Raw genomic sequence first — 21,524 nt, forward strand, 5'->3', positions numbered from 1 at the left:
CAGTGGTGAAATTTTCATGTTCAACTTCAAATTTCAGAACATAAAAAGTTTGCAATATTTGTTGCTCATTTTTGTTTAAGTTGAAATTCAGTGTATCCTCTAGCAATTTTTCGTTGTCGGAATGTTTTTGAGAAAACTTTATTTTTTCAAAATTTCAAAACCTGAATTGTACATTTTTAATGGTTTTGGCCCCCCCGTGTTTTAGTCAAATGCGTACGCGGGCGCACGGCGCAAGTTTCCTATAGAGACCTACGCTATCGACTTCTTTTGGCGCTTACGCTTTGGCCCACTTTCCCGAGTCCGAAGAAGTGCGATTCACTGTAGTCAGTGGTCCGATCACACTTCGGCTCATGATTCGGCTGAGGGGGATGACAGCTTTAGCAAACTTCTTTTGTGATGTCATAATAACAAGCACATATGCACGCACCCTGGCATTACTACAGACTGCGCGATGCGCAGAGAAGACAACAAAGGCAACGTTACTTAGCAACACCTACGTGCTTTACTCTTGATGACAGCTCTACTTCGGTAATCTTCGGCAGTATCATCAACAGCGCCATCTACACTACCGGGACTATGCCCCTTTAAAGTTCCATGATCCCTGAACAGTGCATTCAACAATCGAAGGCATTATCCTGCACTAGCTATTAGAATTTAAGTACACTTATTATAATTCTCCATGAATACTAGTACATGTTCCTTTTCTATACAGGGTACATGTAAATCTCTCTCTCTCCCTCTGCCGCTCTTATTCCTGTTCATCCTACATGTAGGCCTACGATTTTTATCTTCTTATCATACATGTACATGCGAATCAGGGCAGATCCAGCTAAAGATAATCAAGGAATTCCGTACAGGGAGCTCAAGGGGGTACAAAAAATAGTTCTGTGTCACTTCCGTGTTTCATAGGTGATCCGAGTATCCTCTCGGATCACCTTCTGTGAACTGATTCTTTATTTCTTTCTCCTCAAAATGTTGTGCAGCGGTTAACTCAAAACGTTCTTCGCCTATTACTTTCAAACTTATACCATATTATATGTATCATATGTTCTAGGCATGACAGATCTAATGTATCATTGTGATCAGTCAACCGTGACGTCACTATGACGTCATTATATGAAATCACGTTTGCATCCGTATCACATTAATGGAATGGAATTTTTCAATACAAAATAATCATATACATGTAGTTCAAGTCAAGTTCTATTTGATTCCTGTCCTAAAATTTGATCATATTTAATCAAACGAGCGCGTACGCGCGCATTGAAATTTTAACATTCTCAGTCCAATCAAGCTCAAGATTGTTTTGCACACGTTCAGGTCATTTGGAGCATTTTATAAAATATTGACGGACGCGGACGCGAGCGCACATCTACGCACGCACAGCTGATAAGCAATAAAAATTTCCCGTTTTTTCACATGGATCGGATGTCTGAAATGTCAGGGAATAATTCTAGTAAGTTTCAAGTCAATCCGACTCAATATGACGTCATACGGGCCCGTCAAAGTCCAAATTCCGCGCGTGCGTCAATGGCGATATACAGTGCAACTATGCCAAAAAACCGCCAATTTTAAATCCGATTTTACTCGTCAGGATGGACGGTGACCCCAAATTTTCTTTACATATTCTGAAAGCTGATGAATTGTACATGTCATTTCATGGGCTGGTGATGCTGAAAAAATGATTAAAAGATATCAAATTTCTTAATAAAGTATAAAAAGTAAATTTTCCAAATGACGTCATCAAATTTCAAGTTTACTCAAGCGTATCTCACTTATCTTCTGCAGATTTTCACCAAGATTTCAGTATGTTGTAGCTTATTAAATGCTCTTTCATTAATGCAAGAACAACATTTTGATTGGATGATGGCATCACCTCGTAAAAATGGATCGAAAGTAATCTTGTCAAATTTGACCAGTTTACGTGTTATCTCTATGGGAGTGCAGTTTTTCTGGAAATGGAAATTAACATGACTATCTTTTTCGAGCACTAGCTCGCTTATGTTTCGGTGAATTTCTCCCAGATTTTAATATGTTGTAGCTGAGACTTTGGGCTATCGTAAAAGCGCCCTTCGTTTTTTCATACCACGTCGGGATCACGTCAAAAGCTTATTTTCGATGTATTGAGATATTTCTTTTTTTCTGCAACTTTCTTTGCAATAACTCAAGAAAATCAGGCCCTATCACCCCCATATTTTGCACATGTTTAGTTCATGTCACGTACATTTCTATTTCATAAAATAACGACTACTTGATCGGACACATCTTGGGTGTGTAAATTAGGGTCAAATGTCATAAATATTTCATCCTGTATCTTGAATACATGTCCTATCTTTCCCATGTTACAAGAATCATTTCACAAAACAACCACTTTTTGCTCAGATGCCATCTTGGCTGTGCAAAGTGGGGTCAAATGTCATATGTACTTCTACCTGTGTCTTCCTAATGACGTGTTATCTCATATGGGAGGGAATTTTTCTAGATATGAAAATTGACATGACTCTCTTTATCGAGCACTAGCCCACTTATCCTTCCGTGAATCTCTCAAAGATATTATATGTTGTAGCTGACATTTTGGGCTATCGGCCGTATAAATGCTTTTTTACTTGATGCCGGGATCACACCGAAAAACTTGAAATCGAAGGTTAGCTTCGATGTAGGGAGATATTTCTTTCTTTCTGCAGCTTTCTTTGCAATAACTCAAGAAAAAGAGCCCCTACCACCCCCATATTTTGCACATGTTTTGTCCATGTCAAGTACATTATTTCATAAAATAACAACTACTTTATCAGACACCAACTTGGGTTGGTAAATTGGGGTCACGGGTCACAAATGGTTCATCCCGATTCTTGGTGAATACATGTCCTGTCTTTCCCATATTTTGCACACGCAAAGACCACGTTACAAGGATCATTTCACAAAATAACCACTTTTTGCTCAGATGCCATCTTGGGTGAGCAAGGTGGGGTCAAAGGTCAAATATACTTCATTCTGTATATATCTTCGTTAGTGTATAAGGAATTCGGTACCAAAGATGGCAAGTCTGACTCCCTTTTCTATATGTGAATCTAAACATCACACGGCCAATGTCTCCTTAACACAAATGAAACCGGTATGGTCATGCCTATTGGGATCAGGACTCAAATAATTGATTTTCGAATAGATCGGATCACCTAATTTGTCAGTGTTGACAAATTACAAGTCTAGTTTCTTTTACAGATGCATTTTAACAACAAATTAACAGAGGGTGCACGCCTCGTGCGCCCATTCTGTGGATCAGCCTGCACTGAATATCTCCCTTGATCCCTTTCATTTTCTGGGTCTTAAACAGTACATGTATTTTCTCTCCATTCATTATTATAACAGCTGTATTCCCTTTTCAGCATTCAATGATGGAGCTTAGCAAGCATTGAAATAAAAATGAGATACCCCCATTACATTGGATATTTCTTTCACCTTCTGGTTTGCAAATCAGGATATGCGTCCAACATCATACAGTCTCATTCTTGGTGTATAAATAAATAAATAGATAAATAAATAAATGTAAATATATATATATATATATATATATATATATATACATTACAGTTTTTATATACATGTACATGTATACACTGTACTTACATTTATTAAACTTTCTACATATATGCAGGGAGCAGGTGATATACAGTTAAACTCGCATAAGTCGATCTTCTCGGGACTGAGCAAAACACATCGACTTAGGCGAGTTTCGACTTGTGCGTAAGTCGAAAAAGATCGACTTACAGTTACACCACGCGTACACATGTATAATGTACATGTATGTTGTCTACTCTGGAGCCGAGAGCTGGAGCGGTGTGCCCGATATTTGCCCTTCAGCAAGACACTTTATCCACATTGAATATTACCGTTATTCATTTCAAAAATTAAGAGCAAACATCTGACATTTATTCTAGCATCTTATGGAGCCGATTGTTACCGCTGTTCATTTCCAAAACTGAAGGCAAACATCCGGCTTTTTTTTTTTTTTTTGGTGGCCCGGCGTGCGTTTTTGGTGACCCCGGTCGCATATTAACCATTCGCGAAATCTTGATTCGATTCGCGAAAAGACTCCGCTAAGTATATAAGGCATAGATCGCTACACTCGGCAGGGGCTACGTCGTCCTTTCACCAGGTCTGGGTAACGGAAACCAAAATCTCGCGTGAGTTCTTGCGTTACCTATCATTAATGTCAACGAAACATTGTTAATTTGCGCTTGGGATCGTTACTCATCGTTTCTACAAACGTTAATTTTCCCGATCGTTAGTTTGCGTTAATAACGATTCAGGTGAAACCGCTTGCGTTAATGAAACGTTAATGTTTAACGCAAAGTTTCTTTTTGTATATACTGTATGCAAACAAAAACTGGCGTCTCGTGATTTTGACATTGATTTATTACACAATAAAATCTGATTCGACTTAGGCACAGTGAATTCAATGGTTTTTCCGTGAAAGTGTTCTTGGAATTTCATCGACTTAGGCGAGTATTCGACTTAAAGAATTCGACTTGTGAGTGAATTAATACACGTAAGTCAATGGGGAAAAATCGGGACTTTTTAAAATCTTCGACTTGCGCGATTATTCGACATATGCGACGTCGACTTAGGCGAGTTTAACTGTACATGTAGAAAATGATTTTGACTTCATAATTTAGTCTGGATTCATGAATTGTAGTGGTTTGCAACATCTATAGCACTGATTTAATGGAAATTGAAATATTTTAATTGTAATTATTAGTATTTGAGGGACGAACTTTTGTTTCTTTGTATGCCCTGAAATGTTCACTCATACACACTCATACACACACACACACACACTCACACTCAATAACATCAACATCGCAGCTAGAGAACCAAATTAATACGGCTGTACATGAAATTTAGATGTAGTATTTAATGTATCTTTTGGATATTACATACAGTACAACTCCAATGTGCTCTTCTCGCTTTCAAAAGTCTCTTCTGACACATTATATACTGGCAGAACTGATTATAGCAGTAAAAATGATTGCAAAGAGAGCAATAGAGTGAAATTTTGACTTTTCCATTCTATCGTTGACCTCGGCCAACAAACTTTCCCTGAGAATTACATCTTTATCTGGTAGTACCTGTAGGGGATTCAAGTAGGGTGAACTGGGACCTGGGAGAAGTGGGACTCCTCTCATATACATGTACATGTATATACATGTACTGTATCTCAAAAAGTTTTGAACCAATAGCCACCATTTTGATTTTTTTTTCTGGGTGTTGGGGTAAACTAGGACATCATCACTGTCCTACTTCTCCCTGTATTCAAAGTTATGATAAAAATATCCAAATTTTCTTCAATCATTTTCTTTTAATTTCAGATGCTTTTAATGCAACTTTCTCCGCTAGTTATGGCATGTACGATTGTATATACATTGGCCTTTGACCCTTAGCCCCAATAGTCCTAATAGGATCACTGAGAGGCAGGACATATGTATTAGTTGTAATTTTCGTAAAGATTCCTTGTGACATTTCTGAGTTATGGAGACAAAAGTTTAAATTTTAGCATTTTCACTTTACCTTCGACCTTTGATTTCATGGCCAAAAACTTTCCCTAGAGAATCTAGTGATACAAATGCAAACTAAGTTTTGGGAAAATACCTTCAAGGACCGCATAGATGTGGGAGAAATAATAGAAGTTTGATATTTTGACCTTGATCTTTGACCCTGAGCATGTGCACTCAACAGTTGATAACCACAGCTCTGTCTGCTCATACATATGTCAAGTATTACTCAAATAAATTTTAAGTTACGCTGTCCACAAATTGATTACTGATGGACAGAAGGACAGATGGACAACCAAAAACATACTGCCTCCAGATACACTTCGTGGCGGAGACATAAAAATCTTGGTGTGGACAGTCACTGGGCACATCTCATTAATAGTGGCAGAAACAGCTACATGTATTAGGCCGTGTGTTATGACATAATAATTTGCATCAGTGCCTCGGTAGCAATCATATTGTTGTCTATGTCGCTAGAATGCTATGGCAGTGATTGTGCAGTCATCGCTGGGGGCTGGAGATCCTCAGACACCTGCTCAGCTGTCTTAAGTGTAGACCCATGTCACTGATTCCACTGGCTGTCACAGCACTGGAGACTACATCAAATTGGGTTGCTTGACCAGAGACAACAGAGCTATTGACAGGTTCAACAACTGTTCTTGGGGTTGATGGCATCTCAGGTGCACTTGATGAACTTTTAACCCTAGGGCTCTTGGTCTGCGGAGGGAAATCCTGTGCTTCAGGAGGTTTAGTCATCTTAACAACTGATGATTTCCTGGGTACCTTGCGTTCAAGGTGAATACCATGTTTCTTTAGGAGATGGTGTCTCAGACCAGGAAGATCAACAAATTCCTGCTCACACTCAGTACAGGGATGTGGTTTCCTGCCTGTGTGGGTAAAGTAATGCTTGTCAAGATTTGCTTTCGTCAGGAATGCCTCGCCACATGCCTCACACACAAAGTCCCGGATATTGTTGTGCCAGTTTGTATGCACCTGTAGATTTCCTCGTGTGCGGAAATTTTTCCCACAGATCTCACATGGATATGGTTTAATGTCTGTGTGAGTTCTTAGGTGGGCATAAAGACATGAGCTTTGCTTGAAGCCTCTGCCACAAACTTCACACTGATATCTGCACTCAGTGCTGTGAACAGTGTTGCAATGCCGGTTTAGGATTGACCTTGCTTTGAAGCTCCCACCACAAATTTCACAGAGATGAGATCTTCCAGTATGAACAGCTTCTTTGTGAACACTTACTCGAAATGGGTTTTTAAACTTTTGGTGACAAATATCACACTCATACTGATGACAAGAGTGAAAACGCCTATGCTGGCCCAATGATGCTTTTGAAAAGAAATTTCTGTCGCAATGAATGCAGGAAAACGTCTTCTCCTTTGTGTGCTCCCGATTCAAATGAGCTTCCATTGCTCTGCGGGTTTCATGTCGTTTTCCACAAACTTTGCATGCATATTTGTCTCCATGGACTTTTGTGTGCTCCCGATTCAAATGAGCTTCCATTGCTCCGCGGGTTTCATGTCGTTTTCCACAAACTTTGCATGCATATTTGTCTCCATGAACGTTTTTATGGATGTAGCATGAAAATGCATGGCCAAAGGTTTTGTGGCATATTTCGCATTGGAAAATTGTGCCATCAGCCTTCATCTTGTGCATATATTTCACATGAGATTCGAACCCTAGAAGAGTGTCAAACACCTTGTTACAAGTACTGCAAGTATATGAAATCCCAAAGTGCTCATGGTGAATGTGTCGTTTGAGGTAATGTCGAGACTTAAAATGCTCATCACAAATCTCACACTGGTTCTGTCCTTTTCTACTACGATTCTCCTTTGACTTTGAAGAACTGCTGCTTACTGAGGTTTCTGTTGGGGATATTTCAGTAACTGCTTCTTCCCTTGCTTGTGTCAGTTTATTGTCTTCAGTTCCTTCTGAAGAACTGCTGCTTACACCTCCTGAGGTTTCTGTTGGGGATACCTCAGTAACTGCTTCTTCCCCTGCTTGTGTCTGATTTCTGTCTTCATCTACTTCCTCCTTTGCCTCCATATTCTTATTCATCTCTAAATTTGTTGCGGTGGAGAAGGCAATCTCCACAGTGTGTCCAACTGCCTCCACGACTTGTGATTTGGTTTCAACAGGAATATCTGCATTTGCTTTTCCGATGTCTTGGAGCTTTATGGAGAGCATATGCAAGTTTATTTTCTCTGTCAGTACTTTCCTGCAATCACCTTCCACGCCATTATCCAACTTATGGTCTTGCGTAGTATCTTGCCAATCCAAGTCCATCACGACGTCTATATCACTACACTCCTCTGGTTGATTTGTGTTTGAGGGAGAGGTTCTGCTGCACTTACTGATAGACCTAGCAATCTTTCTCTCTTCAGTGGTCTCCATGTTCCCTTTTCTTCTAGCCTTTCTAGGTCTGCCTCTTTTATGTGACTTCAGTAATAGCTTTGACTGTCGTTTGCCAGACTCCACCTTGCTCTCACGAGCCTCAAGTTCCTGGTATGTTGACAGTGTCTGTGCAAGACTTAACTTATGCTCCTCTGGTAGATGTCTGATGGTAGGTCCCTTGCCATTGTGATTAAAATCACAGCGATCACAAGCATAAGACTCCATCTGGTCTCTTTGGCTTGACTTCCTGACTTCATGGATCTGGGTTTTCATACTAGCTATGTTGCTCTTGGGAATCCTGAGATCCTGGATCCTTGCTACTACCTCTGCAGGAGGAACATTGTGTACATTTCGGAGGTGTTTGATATATTTTCTTGCCCCATAAGTCTGACCACATTGGTTGCAAGCATAGACTGATGGCACACGTGCAGAACACCGCAGTCGATGAATATCATAGTCCCAGGTGTGCCTAAACCAGGTGTGGCAGTTCTGGCATTCTAGCCCTTTGTCATGTCTATCTACTCCCTCTGCATTTTCATTTGAGGTTACAATCTCCTTTTGGGTTATGTTCTCTTTTGGGGTTGCCTCCTCCTCACTTTGAAGGTCTTGATCCCAGAGAGCATAGCCATTGTCATCACTGGTATCATCGTCCATTGCACCACTTCCATCTCTTGTGGAAGTCCCAGGATGCTTGGTGGGATATTCAATACTTGATTGTGTAGCGACTCCTGGACTGCTATCTTTGGTCTCAATCTTAACATCAACTCCTGCATATATCCTTTGCCTGTTGTCTTCATCACCAGGAACAATCCCTAGAGAGATAAATAAAAATCAAGAATCTGAGAACGAAACCTACATAATGACATGACACATACATTTCTATCACACAATACATTAGTACACAGTTAAGCACACCAAACTCAACAATGCCAAATTATGTAAACATTTATCCACTTCGAATTAACTAACCAGTCTGTGACAGTTTAAAAGTGAATTTTCTGCAATAGCATTAGTCATTAAAAAAAAAGACCAATGTAGTGTCTTTAAAGGTCAATGCAAAGAAGAGACTACATGTACTTGATAATATGATAAATCCACAATCCTGGAACAGTCTCACCCCCTCCCCCATATATCCAGTCAGCAGAGACCAATTTAAAAAAAAAAGCTGTTGAAAACCAATTTGTTCTAAAAGTATGACCTTTTTCACAGCTCTTACTCAATTATACTGCTAACGATCTGATAAGTTTATTTGCTTTGATTTTTCTGTCATTTGATTTGATTTGAGTATCGCAAGTTCACCTTCCATGCATTCTTGCACACTCTTACATGAGAACATTAGAAACTTATGGTGGAGGTAGCTCTGAGAGTGAGGGCATGGTGTCCATTTACATATTCCATCACACTGGTAAACTAGAAATGTTGCCATGGCGACTATTATGCCTCTGCCATAATGCATGATTCTCCTAATAGGTCTAAATAGTACATGTGGACAATGTGTGATTACATTTTCACAAAATTGGCAAAATGTTAAAATGACAAGTTTGTCACAGTTGTGTTGAATTCTCACCTTCCTTGACCTATGTTTAAAGGGGCATTCCAGACGATTTTCATAATTTCACACTATGTAGTACATAAATCGACAACTCCATGTATAGAATCGTGGAATTTATTGTGGTCCTTGAGAAGAGAAACCAGTCAACTGAAAATCTTAAACAAATTACACTGAACAGTGTTGATGACATCAGAGCCTCACATATTTTGGAAATGTAGCAGTGTAATTTCATTACAATACCACTTGTTCAACAAATTCACCTGTGAAGAATATATGCATGCCTTCTTCACTTGTTCTGCTTCCTTGAGCCCAAACTCATGCATTCTTATGGTGAGGCTGGCATGTCATCATCCTTGTTCATTGCAATTTGTTGTAAATTTTTAAAACATTCTTATTCCTCAACCCAATCACTACAAATTCTGAAACTCTGTACTCGAAGGGCGCCCTCCCTCAGAGGACAAGCAATGCGTTGCTAGAGTGTGCTTTTACACACGAGTCAATGGGCATTTACACACAACATCAGTGTTTCTTCTACTGTCTTTTCTATTGCATGTAATCCACAGCCCTAGATCGGCAAATTTAAGCTTGTACAGCAAAATCGACATTTGAGGTACCAGGGTATGCATTAATTGCACTCACCAGATTAATGATACATGTATATCCAACATTTTGGCACAAATTTCATGAAAAAAGATGCAACCACCAGCGGTCATACGAGCTCATCAACCTACTGTAAATCCATTAGCCAATCACATGCGGGGTATATTTTTAGGTATTTTTAATAAAACACGAAACTCGCATGTGATTGGCTAAGGAAATTCAGAATGGCGACATACATTCAGCGAACGGCGATGTTGCGCTATGGAGATACAAATTTCTGCGATGTAACCGAGGAATAGTTAATGGTAAAGGCCGTGTCACACCAGCCTTGCTTGCGACTTGCAAAGAACAATTTTGACTACCCGGAGGTCCCCGTAGATATCCGCACATGACAGTACCTAGCATGTATCTCAAAAGTAGTCGCCCTGAGGTGCGCACGCATATTTTTTTACCCGCAACCGTGTTTAGGCCCTGTCACACCTTTCCGGGCAAGCTACTCGGGCTTGTTACATGTAGGGATTTTCTAGCATACCGGACATTCCTGAGGGCGGAAAAGGATTTGTGCGAGTCAGCGCATGTGTCTTACTTGCTGGACGCGTTATACTTGCGAGTATACTGTGTGACCTTTGTACCTACCAGTCGCGTGGGGGCTGACAACTTAGTGAAGGAATTCCTCTAATGGAATGGCTGAAATCTCACAGAATTTCATTATCTTGGCTGCATACGGGACTGCGAAGTACCTGCGTGGGAATTGCCTGGGAAGTACTGCCGCTAAGGGTCTCCTACTGGCGTTCTGCGTGGACCTCTACGGGCATTCCCGCGACTCACTCGGAAAAAGTTTTGGTCATGCTCAAAACTTGGCTGCGGTTAAATCGGACTTACATGAGCACCTCCGGGCAACTACGCGCTAGATACTGTCAGGTGCGGACCAACTGCGGAGAGCTCCTTGGAGTAAATTTGTTTCCCCGCAAGTCAAGCCGCAGAAGTTTCCCCGTGTGGTATGACAAAGCATGAATGAAAATTGCAAACATTCTTGTTCGCCCGCTGAAAATCTTCTACGTGCTGGAAACTACCTCCTCGCCACAAGCCCACGTTATGGTGTAACACGGCCTTTAAGTATTTCGATCGCATAATGTGATAAAATTACCCAAATATTGCTGCATAATGTGTCATGTCATGTCAAACTTGTTTGATTATGAAGAAAAATTGGCGCTGGCCTGGTGACTGGCAGCGAGTGAGGCAATCGCTGCTATCGCACATAAGAAAAGCACATAGCTAGTTGCGCGCGTGCATTGTCAAGGACTTCGCTTGTCCTCTAAGATGGCGTCACGAGAGGTTGTCAAGCGAGTGATGACGTCAATGCATAAGGTCTATATAGAAGTCTTTGTTACGTCATAAACCCTGTAGTAGTAGCGCCCCCTAGCATCTTCACCCTAATTTCCCTGGCCCTGTCTATTAGGGGAGACGTGAAGGGATTGACTGTGTGCGCATCCCTCAGTTGTGAACTGGAACATGATACTGAAAGAAGCTACAACACTGACTGAACTCAAGTACAAGATAGATTTGCAACTCACCAGCAACAGTGGTGTTACCGTTACTACACTACAACATCCCTCAGCTGCACGGCGCGCCTCGCCCTAGCATAAACTAGAGCACGCACTCACTACCATTACAAGTATACTAGTGCGCGCAAGCAAACCTCAAATTCGCGCAGCCTGAACTCCCAAGTTCAATGACCCTACCTACCAAAATATCAAAAATCCTTCATAAATTCCCCCAAAATTCTCTATCACTACCAAAAGTTAATCGTTTGTTACTTCCCTAACAAAAAAGTCCTGTGGTACTCCCTGTGGTACTTGTCGGTACCACACAATGTACCACACACTTGTAATGTTACCACAGAAACTGTGTGGTACTGTACCACAGGCTTGTACGGTACTCCCTGTAGTACTTGTCAGTACCACACAATGTACCACATAAATAAATGTTACCACAGGAACTGTGTGGTACTGTTTTACAGGCTCATGTGGTACTCCCTGTGGTACTGGTTTGTACCACACAATGTACCACACAAATATATGTTAACACAGGAACTGTGTGGTACTGTGTCACAGGATCGTGTGGTACTCTGGGATGTACCACATGGCAGTACCACAGGACATTACCACAGGAAAGTACCACAGGACAGTACCACAGGACAGTACCACAAGACAGTATACACACAAATTGTCCTGTGGTATTTTGGGATGTATACCACACAACAGTGCCACAGGACAGTACCACATGAATTGTCCTGTGGTATTTTGGGACGTACCACAGGAGAGTACAACAGGAAAGTACCACAGGATAGTACCACAGGACAGTACCACACTTGTTCTGTGGTATTTTAGGACGTACCACAGGACAGTACCACAGGGCAGTTCCACAGGACAGTACCACAGGAAAGTACCACAGGATAGTACCACAGGACAGTACCACAGGAATTGTCCTGTGGTATTTTGGGACGTACCACAGGACAGTACCACAGGATAGTACCACAGGACAGTACCTCACGACTTGTCCTGTGGTATTTTGGGACGTACCACAGGACAGTACCACAGGGCAGTACCACAGGACAGTACCACAGGACAGTACCACAGGAAAGTACCACAGGATAGTACCACAGGACAGTACCACACGACTTGTCCTGTGGTATTTTGGGACGTACCACAGGGCAGTACCACAGGACAGTACCACAGGAAAGTACCACAGGATAGTACCACAGGACAGTACCACACGACTCGTCCTGTGGTATTTTGGGACGTACCACAGGACAGTACCACAGGGCAGTACCACAGGAAAGTACCACAGGACAGTACCACACGACTTGTCCTGTGGTATTTTGGGACATATACCACAGGAGAGTACCACAGGAATTGTCCTGTGGTATTTTGGGACATACCACAGGACAGTACCTCACGATTTGTCCTGTGGTATTTTGGGACGTACCACAGGACAGTACCACAGGGCAGTACCACAGGACAATACCACACGGCAGTACCACAGGACAGTACCACTGGAAAGTACCACAGGATAGTACCACAGGACAGTACCACACGACTTGTCCTGTGGTATTTTGGGACGTACCACAGGGCAGTACCACAGGACAGTACCACAGGATAGTACCACAGTACAGTACCACACGACTTGTCCTGTGGTATTTTGGGACGTACCACAGGACAGTACCGTAGGACAGTACCGCAGGACAGTACCACACGACTTGTCCTGTGGTATTTTGGGACGTACCACAGGACAGTACCACAGGGCAGTACCACAGGGCAGTACCACAGGACAATACCACAGGAAAGTACCACAGGATAGTACCACAGGACAGTACCACACGAATTGTCCTGTGGAATTTTGGGACATACCACAGGACAGTACGACAGGAATTCCTGTGGTAATTTTCGATGTATACCACAGGAGAGTACCACAGGAACTGTCCAAAATCCCACAGGAAAATCATAATATGATGCTATTCCAGACAGAAGTACCACACAGCAAATTAAATTCGTAAGTACCACAGAAAAATGCTACAGGATATTCTTTTTTTTTTTCTTAACATTTTATACCAGAGGACTATCACATCAGGAGAACCACAGGAGTACCACACAGGAAAATTGTAAGGCAGAATCTACTGAAATTTATTACAGAAATACAAACAGAAAAGCACATATTAATATTCCTCAATTAAATGATAGATGAGTTACGCTGTGAATTATAGCAATTGATTTGCCATTACTTATCCTGTCCTGTACTCCTACAGTATTACCTATTTAGTGAAAGTGCTGATGTAAAGCATGAGAAATTTCATAAGGACTTCTGTGGTACGGTACTCCTGTGGTACTCCTGTGGTACTCCTGTGGTACTCCTGTGGTACAAATTTTTACATAGCTCATGAATATTCATAAAAAGCACTCTAGATTTTAGAAAATACATATATGACTTAAAAAGTCAAAGTATTAATGATGGAACTTACTTTGAACTTTATGAAAGATTGTCTAATTATGTTATGTTATTCCCAATATCATAGATATTGTTATGAAAGTGTAATTTCATATCTCGATAATAAAATATAATCGAGTTAGTAACCATGGCTACCTAGGAATAGAATATGACTATATAGATCTATTATGGGACTAGATTGGCACTTGGCCATTAGACTCTCGTTTGAGGTTATATGTTAGGAGTAGGACAGGTTATTAAGTAGGGCCATGTTTGTCCTAGAATCCATCACTCACCTATCACAAATATTCCTTGAAATGTGGCTAAAAATCTCCCAGATTTTTTTTTTCGATCTATCCTGTGTGGTACTCTCCTGTGGTACCATGGAAATGCTGTGTGGTACTGCCCTGTGGTAATGCTGTGTGGTAATGATCGACCTGTGGTACTGTCCTGTGGTACTGTCCCAAAATACCACAGGACAGTTCCTGTGGTACTGTTCTGTGGTACTAGTCCTGTGGTACTGCCCTGTGGTACGTCCCAAAATACCACAGGAATTCCTGTGGTACTGCCCTGTGGTACGTCCCAAAATACCACAGGAATTCCTGTGGTACTGTCCTGTGGTACTGTTATGTGGTACCGGTCCTGTGGTACTGCCCTGTGGTACGTCCCAAAATACCACAGGAATTCCTGTGGTACTGTCCTGTGGTATGTCCCAAAATACCACAGGACAATTCCTGTGGTACTGTCCTGTGGTACTTTCCTGTGGTACTTTCCTGTGGTACCGTCCTGTGGTAATTACCACAGGAGTACCACAGGACTTTTTCGTAAGGGTTCTAACGTTACTTGTGTCATTCTCAACCTTTCCTGCAAGTTTCATCCCAATTAGCAATCCGTTAAATTGAACTACTTTTTGAGTTATTTTGCACACGGACAAATACAAATTCACGGACTAACTAACGAATTAACTAACAAACCAACTGTATTTAAACGAAGACATAACCTCCTCCATTGGCGGAGGTAATTCCTAATTCCCTGACCTAGCTAGAGTCTTACTGAGACCATGTGGCATGTATGTAAACTTTAGACTATAGACTACTAGTATCCAACGCTGTACCTTATTGGTGGGACCAAGGAATCAAGGAGGTAAAGTGGATGCAGCGCGCGGAGGCAATTAACAGGACCTCGGTCGAGTCGACCCCTGGTGAATAGTGTACGACGGAGTATTTTAGCGAGAGAAGTACCAGAGATAGTACTGCCAATTTGTGAAAGGATAAGTGCAGTGTTAGATTTGCCATAGATTTTATACTCACCATCTTCCTCTTTCACTGGCACTGGAATCGACATCGTCGCACACCTATGTACCTCACTTGTGTCTACTTAGCTAGCACGCAAAGATAACATCAGTACATCAGGGAGGTCGCCTCCCTGCATACATGTACACTTATCATAATGCACGTGTGGCAGTGCACAGTCGTACCAAGGAGGTGCTCGCCTAGTACCTCCTTGGTCCTACCAGGGAGGTGGAAGAGAGACACTCTTCCACCTCCCTGGTCCTACGTACTCGTACATGAGCGTGTATTGTGGCATCAAAGATCGTAAACATTGAACAGCAGCCTGGAAAGGTTAGGCTACTCATGCATTTTGTAGGTGATATTGCACGGTGCCAGAATAGCAGTTGTTGTTGTTGTTGTTATTTTGATTTTTTTTTTTGGCGTGTATCATTCATTTATGAATATTTACGCCTAATGCCTGTTAAAATTTATACAAATATCTTTATGATTATTATTATTCATCATTAATTCAAAATTTTCCGCTGCATTATTGCTGCGATTGTGGAGATTTTATAAACAGACTGTCACCCACCCATCATTGGCCGTTTTTGTGTATTTTCTGGCCAGCCCGGTTCCTCGTGAACAGGCTTCTCAGCTTGCAGTGATGGTGCATGTCGTAGTCTTGGCGCAGACTCCTTTACGACCAACAAGGGTTTGCTCTTGCAGTGCAAACAAGTCAAGAGGTAGATAGATGGGATGATAGTGATGTGTACCAATGTACCTATCATCCTACAGTAGGATCTTTGGGTGCATAATGGAGGCCAGTGGGAAGGTCCCATCTCCCTGGTTGCATCATGGACCCTACGGGTCTAGCATGGTTGCATGTACTCGTATGGCATATATACAGGGGCCCTCGTTAGTAACAGGGCTCACACCTGTAAATATAATGGAATATCCCTGACCGCGTCACATATATCAAAATGAAGAAAGGAAATAATGATAATAAAAAAAAAACAGATGAAACTTGTTTCTTCCAGCTATTTTACAGAATTTTCTGAAGTTTGAATTTTAGCACACCTGTCTATATGGGGAATTATATTACCTGGCCATGTGATCGAGCCCTGCGCATCATGAGAGTTAAAGGGATAGTACAGTTTTGGTGGAGATGAGAATTTGACTTTTAACTTTTTGCGAGATCACCAAGAAAACACTTATGAAATAGTACAGAGCATACCGTTTTAAGAGGAATTCAAAGTTTATTTGTTGAAAATAAGGTTTGGAATGACTGAAACATCCAAAAATAAAGTAAAACAAAGCGATCGTAATAAAAGTGTGCATGGGTCCTACACTTTATTAGAATCGCTCTGTTTCGATATCTCAGCCATTTCAAAACCAATTTTCATCAATTAAACGTTGAATTCCTCATGGAATTACATGCTCTTTCATATTTCATAAGAGGTTCCTTATTATCTCACCAAAAAATGTCAGAAACCTGAAATTCGGTCTCAACCAAAACTATGATCCCTTTAAAGATCCGAAATATGTATATGACTCATATCTCAATGATTTTGAATCGTTTTTGAGTTGTCGTTTCAAGGGACTACAGTTTTTGTTTGAAAAGGTTTGTGTTGAAATTTTAGACAAAGAAGTCAATGAGGATCTTTTTATACATTTATATTGTTGTATGCAGACGACACTCTTATTTTAGCCGACAGTGCAGAAGAGCTTCAGTTGGCTTTGAATGCATTGCATCGATATTGTAAAGATTGGAAGTTAAGTGTCAATACTACAAAAACTAAGGTCCTGATTTTCTCAAGAGGCAAAGTACGTAACTTTCCACTGTTCAGTTTTGGTGAAGACAAACTTGATGTATAGTGGATGATTTTGTTTATTTAGGTATTCAATTTAATTACAATGGAAGTTTTAGGAAGGCTATTTCTAAACAGGTGTCACAGGCAAGGAAAGCACTTTTTTCTATGTCTCTAAAGGTTCAGAAACTTAAGCTTCCTGTGGATATTCAATGCGAACTGTTTGATCAGTTAGTGTTACCAATACTATTGTATAGTTGTGAAGTTTGGGGTTTTGAGGATTTGAGTCAAATCGAAATTTTTCATAGGAAATTCTTGAAATCGTTGTTATGTGTAAATAAATTTACACCAGATTGTATGGTTTATGCAGAAACCGGGAGAACACGACTGGCTAATACTGTTAAATATCGTATGGTTAGCTTCTTGCTGAACCTATATCATTAAGGGTTCTTCTGCTAAATATTCTTTCAGGTTTTATACACTCCAAAGATTAATAAGTCAACAGGACATGACCTTTATATTTAAGTTGATATCTCATATTGGGGAAATTTTAAACCATGCTGGTCTTGGTGTTGTATGGCTAAGAAAAGGGGAAGGATTTAGTAATAACTGGATATTGAGTACCTTGAAGCTGAGATTAAGTGATATGTCTAAACAAGATTTGATGGCAAACTTGTTTGGTCAAATAGAGTATGTTTAGATTATAGGATTTTTTAAACGAATAGTCTCTTTGAAGGGTATTCAGTCCAGTTAGAGTAAGAGGGATAGAATTTCATTGAGCCATTTTAGATGTAGGTCAAATCAGTTGCCAGTTCATAATAGAAGATTTGTACATGTACAGTCATTTTATGAAAGGGGTATTCAATGCCCTTGTTGTGATAGACATGAAACAGGTGATGAATTAGCTATGTTTTCGTATGCCCCTTCGTTGAAAAGAAAAGACAGTTATATTTGAGCAATAATTATTTGGTTGAACGTCCTTGCTCAGTACACATGTTCAGATTATTTTCATGTTCGCATTTAGGACAGCTGAAAAGATTAGTATTATTTGTGAGGCTGATCAGGTCATATTTTGCAGATTTGCAGAAGCCTGAACAAGTTGAGTTGAGTGTACTTTAGTCAAGAAAGGAAATATTGTAACTCGTATAGTGGTAGAAAAATTAAGCATCCAGTGATACTCGATCTCTAGTACATATTGTGTAGTTGTATGTCACGATTGTTTGGTCATATGGTTCATACGATTAGTTAACCTTGCTTGCCAATTTGTATATCACTGTATATATGTTTAGTAGGTATAGACTATTTTATATACATCATTGCAATATATTACAAACAACGGTCTTTGATATTTTATAGATCATAATCTTGTATTTATGTGTTGTACTCTCATACCCCGTAATGGGGTCAGAAGAGTCGAATAAAATCGAAAAATCGAAAAATCTAAAATCTAAAAGCGAGTCCTGGAGCTGAATTTCCCCTTAAAATTAAAAAGTTCCATGGTCCCTGCATGAACAGAGCATTCAACAATCGAAGGCATTATCCTGCATTCGCTATTAGAATTTAGGTACACTTATTATAATTCTCCATTAATACTAGTACATGTTCCCCTCTTAATTCTTTTCTATCAATCTTTGTCTCCCTCTCCTGCTCTGATTATTTCTGTTCATCCTACAGTACATGTAGGCCTACGATGTACATATGTATAACTTTTATCTTCTTATTGTTTATGTACATGCGTATCAGGGCGGATCAAGCTAATCCAGGAATTCCGTACAAGGAGGGGGGTACAAAAACTATTTCTGTGCCACTTCCTTGTTTCATTCATTTCTTTCTTTTTATTTCTTTTATATTAACCACAAATGAGCCCGCAGTACTGTATATCTCCCTCCCTTTCAATTTCTGGGCCATCTCAATACGTGTATTTTCTCTCCCTTCATATTATAATTAATACAGTTGTATCTCCTTTTCATTATTCGATGATGGAGCATAGCAAGCATTGATTCCCCCAGCTAGTACATTATTTCCTTCACCTTCTGGTCTGCATAAAAATAGGACATGCCTAGCTCTTATCATACAGTCTACTTTAATATTTTCCTCATTCTTGGTTAACTGTACATATATATATATATATTGTATATGTATAAGTATATGTATATATATATATATATATATATATATATTTATATATATATATAAATATATATATGTATATATATATTATATATATATATATACATGTTTATAGACAGATAGCTATCAAGAGTAAAAACAGTCATATAAACAAAGCAGGAGTCAAAAAAATTGGACTGACGTTTCGGTCAAAGACATTTATCAAAGTGATCTTTATCAAAGTCTTTGATAAATGTCTTTGACCGAAACGTCAGTTTTTACTCTTGATATCAATATTTACTACACACCAACGAAGAACTTTCATATATATATATATATATATATATATATATATGTATATATTTATTTATTTATATACATACATATACTAACATTTATGAAATTGTCTATGCAGCGTATCGCAGAGTTTTTTTACTTCATTATTTTACATAGAAATAAACAGCAAGTCAACTGCAATTTTCTACTTTTTTTCGGGGGGGGGGGGGCAGGTGATATAGAAAATGATTTTTAACTTCATAATTTAGTCTTGATTCATGAACTGTAGTGGTTTGCAATATCTATTGCTGCGTTGATTTAATGGAAATGGAAATATTTGGAATTTCTAGTATTTGAGGGAACAACTTTTGTTTCTTTCTATGCCCTGAAATGTACACCACATACTCACACACACTCAATAACATCAACATCGCAGCTAGAGAACCAAATTAATATGGCTGTACATGAAATTTAGATGCAGTATTTAATGTATCTTTAATGTATTGTCAAGATAAGGGTGGCCAAGTGCCACCACAGATAGTTGTTAGTCCTGTATGGCATCACTTATGGTCCCGATATCCTGCATACTACACTGAGGCCCTACAGTGGACTCCAGTTATAACCAAGTCCTTGGGACTGGCTGTTTTCTTTTGTTACCTCCGCCAAGGGAGGAGGTTATATTTTTGTTACCGTTGGTTTGTGTATTTGTTCGTTAGTTATCTACATGTACATGTAGTTAGTTGGTTAGTTTGTCCGTGTGCAAAATAACTCAAAAAGTAGTTAGCAGATTGGGATGAAACTTGCAGGAAAGGTTGAGAATGACACAAGTAACAAACAATTAACTTTTGGTAGTCATCCGAGACTTTGGGGGGAATTTACGAAGGATTTTTGATATTTTGGCAGGTAGGGTCAATGAACTTGGGAGATAAGGTTGCGCGTATGAGGTTTGCATGCGTGCACTAAAGTATGTGCTCTAGTTTCTGCTAGGGCGAAGTGCGCCATGCAGCTGAGGGTTTAAAACGTAACAAAGACTTCTATATTGGGAAATCGATCTGACGACTTTCAGCACACAATGCTATAAGTATGTGTGGGTGGAAATCACTAATATCTCTATGGAAGAATAAGATCAGTGGTGGAAATGAGCTGCATGCTTGGCGGAGGTATGCGCACTCAAAGTGCTTTTCTAGTCACACAGGATATCAAAATTTCATTATACATGTATACCTGAACAAACACACTGATAAAAACATAGAGCGGATAATGTTGCAGCCTGAATTTTACTTCATTGCAACTTCAATTTGTGTGTTCGTAACATTACAGCTACAATCAAATCAAAATTCTGGTCCCAAAAGTATGATCTACCAGTGCATAATCTTTATACATTATACTCTTCGGCTATAACCATATTTCATTATACCGAACATACCAAAACTGCCAGTCCTGAGGACTTTGCTATGATGATAGAACAGATCGAGCGCCAATGTGCAAATGTCGCTCACATTGTGGTCAACATTAGAATCATGTCAGCATACTACTGGAAGTACATGTGTACCTCTAAAACCCAACATGCCATCATACAGTACAGATATCAGTGAACCGTATAATTGTGCCTTCACACAACTTTGAGTCATTGATTAGATCACATTGTGGCATTTTAAATTTACTGTACTTCTAAATATCCTCTTCATTGTCTAATACCTACTGTACATTCATCATGGTGGGAGTATAAATCTGTTACAACTCTTGTCAAAATATGCGTTCAAGCAATCCTCCAAATGATGAATGCTATGCCTTAAACACTTCGCCCACATCCAGCAAAACTCACTGACAGAGTCATAAGTCTTTCTTTTTGGTGTGCATGCCCTTTAAATCTCACCATACAAAAATGGGTCACAATATGGTAGGCCTATACAGTACATTGCATATTACATACAGTACAACTCTAATGTGCTCTTCTCGCTTTCAAAAG

At 39.9% G+C, this 21,524-nt stretch overlaps 1 pseudogene; it reads left to right on the top strand.

The window, feature by feature from the left end:
• Positions 1 to 16,176: 16,176 nt before the first annotated feature.
• Positions 16,177 to 18,289, top strand: LOC139719426 (uncharacterized; annotated as a pseudogene).
• Positions 18,290 to 21,524: the final 3,235 nt, after the last annotated feature.

Source organism: Diadema antillarum, unplaced genomic scaffold (genome assembly GCF_040938485.1).
Source record: "Diadema antillarum isolate AM-2024a unplaced genomic scaffold, OU_Dant_1.0 scf00000110, whole genome shotgun sequence".
In the NCBI taxonomy this organism is placed as follows: domain Eukaryota; kingdom Metazoa; phylum Echinodermata; class Echinoidea; order Diadematoida; family Diadematidae; genus Diadema; species Diadema antillarum.